Raw genomic sequence first — 15,176 nt, 5'->3', positions numbered from 1 at the left:
TGAGACCACATCCGTCCAGAATGGTAAGATAATGAATTGGTGCTGTTTTATTTATTTTTTATTTTGTTCTTTAATAGTATGTACTTGGCTGCATCGGGTCTCAGTTGTGGCATGCTGAATCTTCACTGTGTCTTTCCTGGTGGTGCCTGGACTCTCTAGTTGTGGTGTGAAGGCTCAGTAGTTCCGGTGCAGGGGCTCAGTTGCTCCTGGGCGTGTGGGATCTCAGTTCCCTGACCAGGGATCAAACCCATGTCCCCTGCATCGCAAGGCGGATCCTTAATCACTGAACCACCAGGGAAGTCCCAATTTGTGCTGTTTTAAGCCACTAAGTTTGTGACTGTTAACAGCAGTACTAGAAACTAAAGCAAGCAAGTCAGGCCCCAACTCAGTGCAGCCTGAAACTTGAAGAGGCACATAACTGGATGCTCTCTTTCAAGTCCCTCTGCTTTGACTTGTCATAAGTCAGATTTCTGTTTCATTTTTAAGACAGCATGGTGCTTAAGCGCTTGGCATAATTCCCTTTTCAGCGTCTTCATTGCTTGTTTGTGGAGGAAAGAAAAGGACTAAAGCCTCAACTTGAATGGTAGTGTTTAATGACCAGTTTATCTATTTTGAGCTGAATGAAAAACATTCCCCAAATTACAAACCTTAAATTTCATAATGTTACTTCTATGCCATTCTTTAACAGAGTGAATTATTCCTAACTAAAAGGTCTGTGCAATTAGCAATTTAATTTATTTGATTGCTTTGATAATTTTCTCTGACACTTTTCTTTCATCCAAATACTCTAAAGTGCTTTGTAGAAATTAGATTTCATGCAAATAGTATCATTAATCCTCCTTTGTAGGCTTTTGCTCATAGTGTTAGCAGAAATCTGAAAATGATATATGCAAACCCAAGTTTCTTAGGATAAAACAAGCAGTCTGCCATTGTTTAACTTATCTGGCTTTTCCATATTCTGTGGTATGTGATTGTTTATCATTGTGCATAATAAATCAAACACCTTGGCCTAATGCTAATCTTCTGAAAGTACTTCAGTTATTATATGGTTCTGTTTTTTTTCATCAGTAGGAGCTCTGTTATTTAATGAAGGTAGACTGATGTTCAGAAAGAAAGGACAGTGAAGGCAAGACTTAAAGTTCACAGCCCTCAAATGTTCCTATTTATCCTTTATAACGTAGATATTTGCAGACTAATTAAAATGTAAATGGCACATTAAATTCCATGGAATGCCAGAAATTATTTCTCTTGATTAATTGCCCTGGAAATAACTCTTAAGTAACTGGGTGATCATCCTCTTGAATATAACTATTCCCAGTAGTTGCCCACATCAGCACCATATCATACACATAATATCAAAGAAGACGAATGAAGAATGAAAGATATGTAACTTGAGAAAATCCATGATGAAAGGACTGATTTTATGGCTGAAATGAATGGTTTAGCATAGTCAAACTTAAAAAAAAATGTCATGCTTTCTTTAAAATTTTTTGTTTTAGTCCTCTGGGTTCTCATGTAAGTTGAAAAGATGATAAAAGAACTCAAAGAAGAGAAATGGTTTGCTTTTGAGCTGTCACTGTTCCAGGGCCCCCATTAAAAAACAAAAAAAAAAACTCAGTTCATTTTGATTGAATAAGTTAACATAAATGAATGAAAAGAACTGAAGTACAAATGAAAAGAGAGTGTGGTTTAATGGGATAAGCAAAAGACTGGGAAATGGATTGGATACCTAATAGTTTTTGGCTACTGACACTAATTTTATCTGTTAACGCTGACTTCTTGGTTGTGCATAAAGCAGAATCCATGGTATTATGGTTGAAGATGGAAAGAAGGCTGATGCTAACAACTGGGAAAAACAAAATGAAACCTTGAATCCATCAGCTAGGGTACTGTTTATATTCCTGTTTTCAAGACTAATCTTTTATTTGTTTTAGGTAATATTTTTTCTAAAATTACTTGCTGCTGCTGCTGCTGCTAAGTTGCTTCAGTCATGTCCGACTCTGTGCGACCCCATAGACGGCAGCCCACCAGGCTTCCCCGTCCCTGGGATTCTCCAGGCAAGAACACTGGAGTGGGTTGCCATTTCCTTCTCCAATGCATGAAAATGAAAAGTGAAAGTGAAGTCGCTCAGTCGCGCCCGACTCTAGCGACCCCATGGACTGAGGCCCACCAGGTTCCTCCGTCCATGGGATTTTCCAGGCAAGAGTACTGGAGTGGGGTGCCATTGCCTTCTCCGAAATTACTTGCTAACATATCTAAATATCTACTAGTAGATTTGTATTTCACATCTTTTTATTGCAGAAATGCACATCATTAATACTTTTCTAGGCTGCCACCAGAAACCACATTTTAAATTGTTCCTTAAATTTAAAATAATTTTCTTTCTTATTAGAAGAATAAATATAACTCTATTAGGGCCCACTGTAATTTCCAGCAGTTTAATTAATATCAACGTAAATTAGTCTTTAAGCTTCAACTTACATTAAATTTATCCCCATTTTAGTTGTATAACAGGAAAGAGAAAATTTTAAAGATAATTTTCACTTATGTGTAAAAATGACCCTTGAAATGACAGCTGAGTCTGCTCTTTTCAGAGAGTATGTAGACTCAGAGGAGATGATCCCTGATACTTCCTGAAATCAGCACCGTTTCTTCCACAGTTCGTTCCTTTTTATGTGTGTGTTCTGTTTTTATGTTACATGTTACACCCTGGCATTGGTGGCTGTAGTGATGTAGTGTCCTTGACTTTGCAGCACACACAGGATCACTGCTTTTCATGCACTCCCCTCATCAATCTTGTGATGTGCTTTGTTGGCACTACATGTTGAGTTTAATTTAAACAAAAAAAATGGTTAAAATTATCTTCAAAAACCTTGTCCTCTATAGCATTGCAAAGCCATCAGGTCTATAACAACCAATGAAGGTGGAAGGATAGGCTTATGATGGTTGTCAAGAGATACAACATGAAATTTAGAAGGAAGAGGAAGGGAAAAGTATGATTTCCATGCTTGGAGCCCTTGGGAGTCCAGGATAAACACAAGTATGCTTCACCCAAATGCAGGATGACATAGGTGTTTTCATCAGAGGCTTACTCTGCCAGACTGCTTACATCTGAATCAGAGAGGATATAGCAGCCTGTGCAGTATCTGCTGACAAACTTCAGTGCTCGTGAAGGCTGGCTTCCAAGTCACACTAGAGCAGAGTTCCTTGGCATGGACCAGCTCTGTGAAGGCCCAGTGAAGCACAGGTGAGTGGAGAGGAATGGAAAGTGGAGAGGAGAGGAGAGCACTCATGGTCAGCCTGTGCCCTTCACATATGGACCTTGCCAGACTCCTTTGGGAACAAAGCTTTTGGGGCTCCAAGGAAGCTGAGGATTGGCGGAGGGGATATTCTATCTCTCACAGGTACCAAATGATTCCTTGCTTACAATTCAGAAAGCAATAAATTCCATGTGGAGGTACATGATAAACATCGTATGGGTTGGATGCTTATAAGAAATAATTATTTCAATAGTTAAAGAAAAATGAAACTCCCAGGCTTGATGGAAGAGGTATATTGGAAAGCTCATGCTGCTACACAGAGAATCCAGCCTATAACAAAGAAACTTAGAGTTTGAAAGAAAAGGTAGGATTGTCCTAAAATCTGTCTCATCTAGAAGAGAGATAAGGTTGCTCAGCTTCCTTGGGTCTCAGGAACAGAACTAAATGCAACAGTACACACTCAATTCTCCATAAAATTTTTTTGTGTTAAGATGAAACATTTTCTGATCAAGAAAAAAAAATGTTACTCTATGATTTAGCATGGAAAAGTCATTATGTACAAAGAAAGGCACAGACTCAGAGCAATAGGACATATGTTTGATATCAATCAATCAGGTAGTCATTGTTGGAGGAATAACTGCAATTCTGTATTTTCTTGCAAAGCAAAATCTAGTGTATCTAAGAGAGGAAGTCCCTTAGGAGAGGACTAAGCAGATGAAGCTATGGTATCTTTCTTCCTCAGATACGTGCAGAAGGACTATGTACTACAGGCCAAGCAAAACCCCTGAAGGCAGAAGAATCCCAGCGTTTCAGATGAGTGATAGAATTTGAAAGCAATGAGTGAAGCTGGTGAGGTCAGTCATGCCTGGTGTGGTCCTATCGTTAAGGCATCAAACATAAGTTTATTAGAAACTTCTTCCTGTCTTTGAACTGACACGCCTTAACGTCCAGCAACATGTGATTTTTGTCAAGTGAGAATAATTAAACTACTAGTTTAGTCAAAGTGGTAATACTAATAAAATGCAGGTGTTCTTTGATCCATCTCAAAATTATATGGTCAAAGCAAGTGTACTATAAAATATCAAGATCCAGTGACCACAGCTTACTTGGCACCTGCCTCTAAGTATAAAAATAATTATTTTAGTAAGTGTAAGATAACAATTCCAAATGATAAGAAAGCAGCATTATTTGTTTCTTGTTGTTGCTGAGTTGCTAAGTCACGTCCAACTGTTTGTGACCCCATAGAGTAGCCTGCCAGGCTCCTCTGTCCATGAGGTTTCCCAGAAAAGAATACTGGAGTAGGTTACCATTTCCTTCTTGGTAATACATATAAGAGTGGCACCTTAGGTTCTGAGAAATGCGCTCATTTTTCTGGAATCGGAGTCTCACACAGTATCAGGCACCCAGTGAGAGGTGACTGACTGGAAGAATGAATGGTGCAGTGGCCTCCAGAACTGGATATGCTTTTCACGGGCACTCAGGTGGGTTCCCTGGGACTCTGTGGATTCCTATTAAGCTTTGAATTTGCTCCAGTTATTTCACATGCTAACCTAAGAGGACTTGTGCATCTCATGGGAGGAGACATAGTTAAGCAGAAGAAGGAGAGGCAGTAACTCCTATTGTGAAATCTTTTTCCATCCCACAGCCAGCCTTGGGACGTGGTACAGCAGAGAGGTTAAAACCATGGGCACAAGAAAAAAAAAGAAAAGTGAAAAAAAAAAATGGGCATCAGAGTCAGACAGTATGGGCGTGCCAATGATGGTACGTGGCCTTGATGGAGTGACTGTCTTTGTCTCAGTTGTTTCATCTATAAAATGATAATAATAAAGGAATTTCTATACTATGGGGTCATGAGCTTAGCACAGCATCTGGCACCTAATAGATGTCTAGTGAATAGTGCTATTGTGATGTTAAAGACAGAAAGAAATGACTGTTGCCCTTCCTTATAGGAGAGGAAAGTGGATGGAAAACCATGTAAATTAAGTTTGATCACCAGAAAGGCTAAAACCATAAAACCTGTAACACCAAAGGTCAGTGAGCATATCAAGCAACAAGAAATTTCTTAAGTTCATTGTTGTTGGGAGTGTGAAGTGGTTCAGTTACTTTGGAAAAAAAAATCTAGCAGTTTCTTATAAAATTAAACATACATCTACCCAATGACCCAGAAATTTCATTCCTAGTTATTTACCTAAGGGAAATAAATATATCTATCCAAAGACATGTATCTTGCTCAAGTATCTTCATAACAGCTTTATGCATAATAGCTGAATGCTGGAAACATCTAAGGTGTTCTCTAAGAGAAGAGTGGTTAAACTGTGGTCTATAACAAACAATAGAGTACTACTCAGCAATATAAAGGGAAGTGGCTACTTAAATCAACCATGGCTCAGATGGTAAAGAATCTGCCTGCAAAGCAGGAGACCCAGGTTCAATCTCTGGGTCTGGAAGATCCCTTGGAGAAGGAAATGGCAATCCATTCCATTATTCTTGCCTGGGAAGTCCTATGGACAGAGGAGCCTGGTGGACTGTAGTTCATTAGGTCACAAAGAGTTGGACACAACTGCAGCAACTAACATGCAAGATACATAAAGGAATGAATGTCTGGTACTCACAAAAACATGCACAAATCTCAAAGACACTAATGAGTAGAAGAAGTCTTACATGAAAGAACACACAAAGTATGATTCCATCTTTAAAAAGTTTTTAGAACAGGTAAAAACTGATCGATGGTGGAAAAAAAAAAAATTAGAACGGTGGTTGCCTCTAGTGCAGGGGCTGGGTTTTGACTGGAGAATAGCCTGAGACAACTTTCTAGGATGATGGTAGTGTCCTGCGCCTTGATAAGCGTTTGGGTTAGACAGGTGTGTGCATTTGTCAACATACAATAAATGAATTAAAATGTGTGCATTTCACTGAATGTTAACTTTATGTCCAAAAGAGAAAAGAATTATAAGATTTGAACTCTAGGTGACAATATGCATGCTGATGTGTTAAGGAGTGAAGTGTGCTGATGTCTGCAACTTACTTTGAAATGCATCAGAAATAAGATAGATTGATGGCTGGGATGGAAAGATGAAGAGATGGATATCTGTGTCATGATAAAAGTGTAGTAAAATATTAATTGTCAAATTTAGGTGAGAGTATACTGGTGTACATTTCACCTTTTCTGTATGTTTGGAAAGTCTTGTAATAAAATGACAGGAAAATACTGCGTGTTTACAGTACATCCTTTTCCTGGAGCTGGCAGAGCAAGGCATCCGGCCCCCAGTGAGGCCTGCTACTCTTCTGTTTTCCTTCTTCCCATAAAGTTCTATTTCGCTTCCAGTTTTCTGCTTTTGAGGTTTGAGTTTTAGTATTTCCTGTGCCCTGGAGGGCATGTGAATGCTCTGGATGGTTTAGCTTCTCAGGAACTGAGGGCAGCTCTTTGGATCACTCACATTCCTATCCTCAGCCGATCTCATCTGTGTCTCCTTGACTCTCCTGACTTCTCCCAGAGCTGCCCTGCATGGATGCTTCTGTCTTCCCTGCCCACAGACATTGCCTAAGAGGGCAGGTGGAGGGGAGAAGCTGGTATGCCCTGCTTGCTTAGTCTATTTAGTGCTGCTTCTCAGTGAATGTGTGGGAGTACTTGATGCTTTTATCCATGGTGGCATCTCTATTTTTACTCTAGGAATTGGAATATGAGATTAATCTCACAAGGGTTATGGGCTGGGCTGTTATACTGACTTTGTATAGTATAAAGAACATTGATCTGGAAAGGAGGTGACCTGACTTCTGGCCCTGCTTTTTCTCCCTCTAACACTGGCCATCGGAGAAGGCATTGGCAACGCCACTCCAGTACTCTTGTCTGGAAAATCCCATGGACGGAGGAGCCTGGTAGGCTGCAGTCCATGGGATCGAGAAGAGTCAGACACGACTGAGCGACTTCACTTTCAGTTTTCACTTTCATGCATTGGAGAAAGAAATGGCAACCCACTCCAGTGTTCTTGCCTGGAGAATCCCAGGGATGGCAGAGCCTGGTGGGCTGCCATCTATGGGGTCACACAGAGTTGGACACGACTGAAGCGACTTAGCAGCAGCAGCAACGCTGGCCATACAACTCCGAATTAATGACTCAGCCCCTTAATCTATAATATAGAATGAGGGGTTGGATTAGACACTGTGTAGGGATTGCTTCAGTTCTAAAATTCCCAGTCCAAGCATTTCAATCAATGACTGGGCTCAAATCCTGCCTTACCACTTACTCATTATGTGATCTTAGGCAGGTTACTTGGGGCTTCCCAGGTGGCTCAGTAAAAAAGAATCCACCTGCCCATGCACGAGATGCCAGAGATGTGATTCAGAGAAGAATTCCTGGGTGGGGAAGATCCCCTGGAGAAGGAAATGGCAACCCCCTCCAGTATTCCTGCCTGGAAAATTCCCTGGACAGAGGAGCCTGGCAGGCTACAGCCCATGGGGTCACAAAGAGTTGGACACAACTGAGACACTGAGCACACACAACACAGGCAAGTTACTTACATCTGGGGGCAACTTTAGTTTTTTTATCTGTAAAATGGGAGTAGTAATAACAACAGTTACTTATCCCTTAGGAACTTCCTTAAGGATTAAATTAAATTATGTACAGACCCTGCACAGGTGTCGGCTCATAGCAAGCAGTCCAATGTTAGCTACTACTGTTAGTAACTACTCAACTACAGTTACTACTTCCCCTCCTGCCCCTCCTCCTTTTCCACCACCAGCATGGGCTGGAAGCTACCACAAATATATTTAGCTATACAAGTCCTCCAAAGCCTTCACGTTTCTTTTTCTCTCTTAGAATTTTATTGTTATTTCTCTTCAACTTAAAGTTAGCTTAAATATTTTCTCTCTGATTTAGATTTTCTAGATATATTTGCAGTAACTTTAGGGGTGTGCCCTTTTATTTCTTAATCATATTGATTTTCAGAAAGGATATCATAGGAAAAATAAGGATCCATTTTAATCCTACATTCTCTAATTTTTCATCTTCTAAAAGCAAAAATCTTCATATTGTTTCTTCTCCGAATCATAAGGGCTAAACCAAAAAGTCAATTCTTCCTAAGAAAGGAGAAAAAGAACTGTTATTAAGAAGTAAAGAATAGTCTCAGGATGGCGTGAGCAGATCAATGGAACTATCGGAGATATTGTTAGTTAGATATTGAAAGCTAAACCATCACCTCAGGCTGTTGCTGAAGAATGTCTGCTGCCACTGGAATCAATCCACGGAAATACAGGCAAGTACCCATCACCCTCAGCTCTTCAGATCTCTCTGCCTTTTACTTAAAAAAAAAAAATTGACAGGATTAATCTAGTTAGGTAAATGCAATTAAAAATAATTCCAGCGTAAGACATGAACTGCTTTTAGTTATCCAATATTGTATACTAATTAGAGACATGCAGCTATAACTTTTAGAAGCTAGAGAGTACAACTTTCAACCCAAAAGATGAATTAGATTTATAATGCAAAAATTTCCCCAGAAAGTTAGGGACCTAGAATAATGAGTGAAAATAGTGCGTGCATGTGAGTGCTCAGTCGTGTCTGACTCTGCGACCCCATGACTGTAGCTTGCCAGGCTCCTCTGTCCATAGGATTCTCCAGGAAAGAATACTAGATTGGGTTTCCATGCCCTCCTCCAGGGGAATTTCCTGACCCAGGGATCGAACCCACGTCTCCTCCACCTCCTGCATTGGCAGGCAGATTCTTTACCACTGCACCACCAGGGAAGCCCCAGTGAAAATAAGATACCAGTATTTGATCAGAAGTCCATGATATGTATAATCTTTGTCTTGAAGCAGTCTGCCATCTCTTCAGGGAAGTTGTGGGAAATATGGGCACTGAAGATAGATGTCTGCAAATGTACACTTGTTACAACTCGGGTGACAAACCCTAATATAAAACCTTACATTACATCCTAAAAAAGGGCAGGATTCCTTCGGCTGCCACTAGAGGCAGCCATGCATCTGGTACCAAGCTGGCTGCAAGACAACTCTTTCCCTTGGGCTCATTTCTAAGTCTCAGGTCATTTTGTGTACATCAGTTAAGTGAATAATCATTTATTTGTTGTTTATCTCCTGCCCATTATGCTAGATAGTAGGGAATGTAAGACAATCCCTAATTTCAAAGAGCTTTTTTAAAATTTAATGGTTATTTTTTATTGGGGTATAGTTGATGCACATCGTTGTGTTAGCTTCAGGTGTACAGCAAAGTGTTTCCGTTTTCATACACATATATCCATTCATTTTCAGTCTTTTTCCATGTAGGTTATTACAGAATATTGAGTAGCATTCCCTGTGCTACTGTGCAGTAGGTCCTTGTTGATTATATATTTTTCATATAGTAGTATATGTATGTTAATCCTAAACTCCTAATTTATCCCCACCTCCCTCTGTCCCTGACCTTTCTCCTTTGGTAACCATAAGTCTGTTTGTCTGTGAGTCTATTTCTGTTTTTTAAATATGTCCATTTGTATCATCTTTTGTAGATTCCACATATAAGTGGTATCATGTGATATTTGTCTTTGTCTTACTTTATGTAGTATGATAATCCCTAGGTCCATCCATGGTATGTACCACATCTTCTTTATCCATTCTTATGTTGATGGACATTCAGGTTTTAAAGCTTATTAAAAACCAAGCTCTTAGTATTCAAGCTAAGGTCTTGAAATCTACCTCCATCAACTCTTTCCCTCTAAACATCTTCTCTCACAAATACCTGGTTCTTAAAATGAAAAGTCAGAGCTTTCAAGGTTCTAATTTGCAATTGAAAACTGGGGACTTGACTCTGTTCATGCTGGACTTAATGATGGATATATAGAGTAAAGATTCTTGGTGATGAAAAGATGAAACCCAGAGGAGATAGATTAAAGAACTCATTCTTAGATAAACAGCAAGGTCCTACAGTATAGCATAGGAAACTATTCAATATCCTGTGATAAACCATAATGGAAAAAAATATGATAAAGTATATATATACACACACACACACATATGTATAACTAAATCACTTTGCTTTACAACTGGAATTAACACAACATTGTAAATCAAGCATATTTCAATAAAATAAATAATAATAAAAAAAAGAAGACAGAAAGAATCCATTCTTCACATTTGAGCTAACAAGGCTGGAAGAGGGACACTGACCAATAATAAAGGCAAGGTGCCATTGGCTGGTAGGGCGGCAGGAGGGGTCTTTCATGCTATGTCTCATCACAGTTCATTCAGAGCACGGCAAGTTTGGACCAAGAATTGAGGACCACCACAATGACCCCATCTCAGTTCAAGTTCTGTTTACACCCATCAGGCCTTGACACGTGACAACGGGCTTCTGGGAAACAGCCCCACATGGCAGACAAGGCCATAGATACTGGCTCTTTCTCAGCACAGGGATGAGCAGTGTGGGACACAGGAAGGAGCAGCTGTGAGCAGAAAACAGATGGAGCTTGTTACTGCTTCAGAAGCTCACTAAGGGACGCATTAAATGTGCACACAGGATAGAACAGGCAGCAGGCTGCTTGTGACCTTTGACCTCCTTGCCTTTCAGAAACCGCCTTGCCAGAAGTTTCTTTCCCTGGATTATGTTAAGACAAGCCATAATCACCTCTCTACAAGACCTCTGCAAAAGCATCCCAGCTCCGTGCTGCTCAGCTTGCCACCTAGGTTTGTGAAAAGCATGATCTGGCTTCCTTTACCTTTGCTCTCCCTTCTTTGTTCCTATGGAACCACCAGTGTGCACAGCTGAGCTGTATTTTCTGGCCCTACCACCTCTATGCCGGCCTGGGAGGGAAGTGAAGTCTGCTGCTGCTGCTGCTGCTGCTAAGTCGATTCAGTCGTGTCTGACTCTATGCGACCTCATAGACGGCAGCCCACCAGGTTCCCCCGTCCCTGGGATTCTCCAGGCAAGAATAAGAGCTTCATTATTACCAATAATCCCTGAGAACTACAAAAATCCTGCTATAGTGCCACTAAGTTTTGCTGCATGGCCATTAATTAACAGCCTTTTTAGGAAGGTAAGATTTTTAAAAGATGAAAACAACAGAAAATCTGTAATATTTTGAAGGTGAAGTGAAAGTCGCTCAGTTGTGTCTGACTCTTTGCAACCCCATGGACTATAGAGTCCATGGAATTCTCCAGGCCAGAATACTGGAGTGGGTAGCCTTTCCCTTGTCCAGGGGATCTTCCCAACCCAGGGATCCAACCCAGGTCTCCCGCATTGCAGGAGGATTCTTTACCAGCCAAGCCACAAGGGAAGCCCATAATATTTTAATGATTTTTTTAATAGCAATTTTTACTTCCATAATCTTTGGATACAAACAATAATAAGACTTAAAAGGTATAGCCAGAAGAAGGTCAAGGTTAACTTCTTCTGTCTTATTTAGGAACACCAAGTGTGTAATGAATCTTTGCAAGTACAACTTCCATATATTGCAGTCCTCTGAGTTCATGTCAGTGGAGTCCCTTTCTGGTGAGATGCCCTCAGGTGGGCCTAATTTTATTATTCTGGTAACTGGAGCTATTTCCATGGAAAGGAGACAAGGCAAGAGAACCATATGCATCGAGGGCCTAGTATGTGTGAGCTTCTCTGCTCATGTTTGTTTTCTCATTTGTTATTGAGAAAGTCAATTCTTAGGTAGGTTGATAAGAAGTCTGGGGCTTCCAAGGAGGAGATATGGGTCTGGAGTTCTCAAGAAGGAGAAAAGGACAAACTTTTTTTTTTTTTCTTCTACATTCCTTAGTCTTAGTCACATAAAAGGATCTTTTCTTTTAGCCCAGAGCTGATGTTTATACAACAAAACAACTCATCTTGAACTCAGTACTAAGGATTATATAACAACAATGTATCCTGCTTGATGTTTTTACTTCTTAAGAATCTTTTGAATAATCCTGTCATCTTAAAGTTTAGGAGTGGGTCTGGTAAGATCTTTCCATTGTTAGTTTTAATCCTATCATCTTAAAATGTAAACTGTGGGAGTGGGTCTGGTAAGCCCTTACACCCTTGAGATACTCTTTTGATTTACTGTAATAACCAACTGAAAAAGTATATAGCTCTCTTGCTAAGACTAGTGAGTGGGGCACTCTCCATCCCTCTTCTGATGTCAGAAGCTTTCTCTGTCCCCTCTTCACTGTAATAAAACTTCTATCCCAAAGCTCTTGAGTGATCAAGACTGGTCCCTGATCCCGAAGCTAAATCTTCTTCTTTAGAGATCACGTTCACTGTAAGCTATCATTATGCCCAACAGTTTTTAAGGCTGTATTATTATTTCATTTTATAGGTTAGGAAAATGAGGCTCTGGGAACTTACACGGCTGGCCCAAGGCAACACAGTCAGCAAGTAGGGTTTGAATCCAGGGCTGTCTGCTTCCAAAGCCTGTGATCATTTCACTATTTATGTGGCCTTGAATGACCCAGATGGGCCAACCTTATTCCAGATTCCAGTGCACAGTGATATTTTAGCACAACTTTGGAAAAACATAGGTTTCCCCGTTTCTACTTGGTTCACAAAATTCATGTTAGTTGTGTTCTTTCTGTCAGTGGTATTGGGCTTCCAGGTGGCTCAGTGATAAAAAATCTGTCTGCCAGTGCAGCAGACCTGGGTTCAGTCCCTGGGTGGGGAAGATCCCCTGGAGAAGGAAATGGCAACCCACTCTAGTATTCTTACCTGGGAAATCCCATGGACAGGGGAGTCTGGCAGGCTACAGTCCATGGGCCTGCATAGAGTTGGACACTGCTGAGCGACTAAACAACAGCAACGTCAGTGCTATTGCCTGCTCATCCTCCTAGGCCTTTTCATGAACTCTTATCTTTTAAATACTAATCTAGCCTCCATTTACAGCAAACCGTCACACCAAACAGGTCTAAGGGATCTTCTAGAAACTTCACCCAAGAAATCTAGTAACACTTCTTTTTGGGTTTGGTTTTTAATTAGGCCACTTATGTTTCTTTATTAATGGCCAGATTTCCTTCAGTAATACCTCTTACACAATAATGCCTATTATATAACAGTACCTATTACACAATACCTATTGCAGAACAATACCTAATGACATTTTTAGTTACTTCATTCATTTCAGTCGCTCAGTCGTGTATGACTCTTCGTGACTGCAGCACGCCAGGCTTTCCTGTCCATCACCAACTATCGGAGCTTACTCAACACATGTCCATTGATCAGTGATGTCATGCAACCATCTCATCCTCTGTCGTCCCCTTCTCCTCTTGCCCTCAATCTTTCCCAGCATCAGGGTCTTTTCCAATGAGTCAGTTCTTCACATCAGGTGGCCAAAGTATTAGAGTTTTAGCTTCAGCATCAGTCCTTTCAACAAATATTCAGGACTGATTTCCTTTAGGATTGCCTGGTTGGATCTGCTTGCAGTAAAAGGGACTCTCAAGAATCTTCTTCAACACCAGTTCAAAAGCATCAGTTCTTTGGTGCTCAGCTTTCTTTATAGTCCAACTCTCTCATGCATACACGACTACTGGAAAAAGCATACATTTGATTAGGTGGACGTTTGTCAGCAAAGCAATGTCTCTGCTTTCTAATATGCATCTAGGTTGGCCATAGCTTTTCTTCAAAGGAGCAAGCATCTTTGGTGGCTGCAGTCACCATCTGCAGTGATTTTGGAACCCAAGAAAATAAAGTCTTCCACTGTTTTCATTGTTTCCTCATCTATTTGCCATGAAGTGATGGGACCGGATGCCATGGTCTTAGCTTTCTGAATGTTGAGCTTTAAGCCAACTTTTCCACTCTCCTCTTTCACTTTTATCAAGAAGCTCTTTAGTTCCTCTTTGCTTTCTGCCATAAGGGTGGTGTCATTTCGAATGATGTACTCTGCATATAAGTTAAATAAGCAGGGTGACAATATACAGCCTTGCCATACTCCTTTCCCGATTTGGAACCAGTCTGTTGTTCCATGTCCAGTTCTAACTGTTGCTTGTTGACCTGCATACTGATTTTTCAGGAGGCAGTTCAGGGGATCTGGTATTCCCACCTCTTGAAGAATTTTCTAGTTTGTTGTGATCAACACAGTCTAAGGCTTTGGTGTAATCAATAAAGCAGAAGTACATGTTTCTCTGGAATTCTCATGCTTTTTCTATGATCCAACGGATGTTGACAATTTGATCTCTGGTTCCTCTGCCTTTTCTAAATCCAGTTTGAACATCTGGAAGTTCTTGGTTCATATACTGTTGAAGCCTGGCTTGGAGAATTTTGAGCATTACTTTGCTAGGGTGTGAGATGAGTGCAATTGTGCAGTAGTTTAAACATTCTTTGGCATTGCCTTTCTTTGGGATTGGCCCAAAGAAAACTGACCTTTTCCAGTCCTATGGCCACTGCTGAGTTTTGCAAATTTGCAGGCCTATTGAGTGCAGTACTTTCACAGCATCATCTTTTAGGATTTGAAATAGCTCGACTGGAATTCCATCACCTCCATTAGCTTTGTTTGTAGTGATGCTTCCTAAGGCCCACTTGACTTCACATTCCAGGATGTCTGGTTCTAGGTGAGTGATCACATCATCATGGTTATCTGGGTCATGAAGATCTTTTTTGTATAGTTTTTCTGTGTATTCTTGCCACCTCTTGTTAATACCTTCTGCTTCTATTAGGTCCATACCATTTCTGTCCTTTATTGAGCCCATCTTTGCATGAAATGTTCCACTGGTATCTCTAATTTTCTTGAAGAGATCTCTAGTCTTTCCCATTCTATTGTTTTCCTCTATTTCTTTGCATTGATCGCTGAGGAAGGCTTTCTTATCTCTCCTTGATATTCTTTGGAACTCTGCATTCAAATGGGTGTATCTTTCCTTTTCTCTTTTGCTTTTTGTTTCTCTTCTTTTCACAGCTATTTGTAAGGCCTCCTCAGACAAGCATTTTGCCTTTTTGCATTTCTTTTTCTTGGGGATGGTCTT

The sequence above is a fragment of the Bos javanicus genome, chromosome 4 (genome assembly GCF_032452875.1).
Source record: "Bos javanicus breed banteng chromosome 4, ARS-OSU_banteng_1.0, whole genome shotgun sequence".
Taxonomy (NCBI): Eukaryota; Metazoa; Chordata; class Mammalia; order Artiodactyla; family Bovidae; genus Bos; species Bos javanicus.
This window is presented reverse-complemented; position numbering follows the sequence as displayed.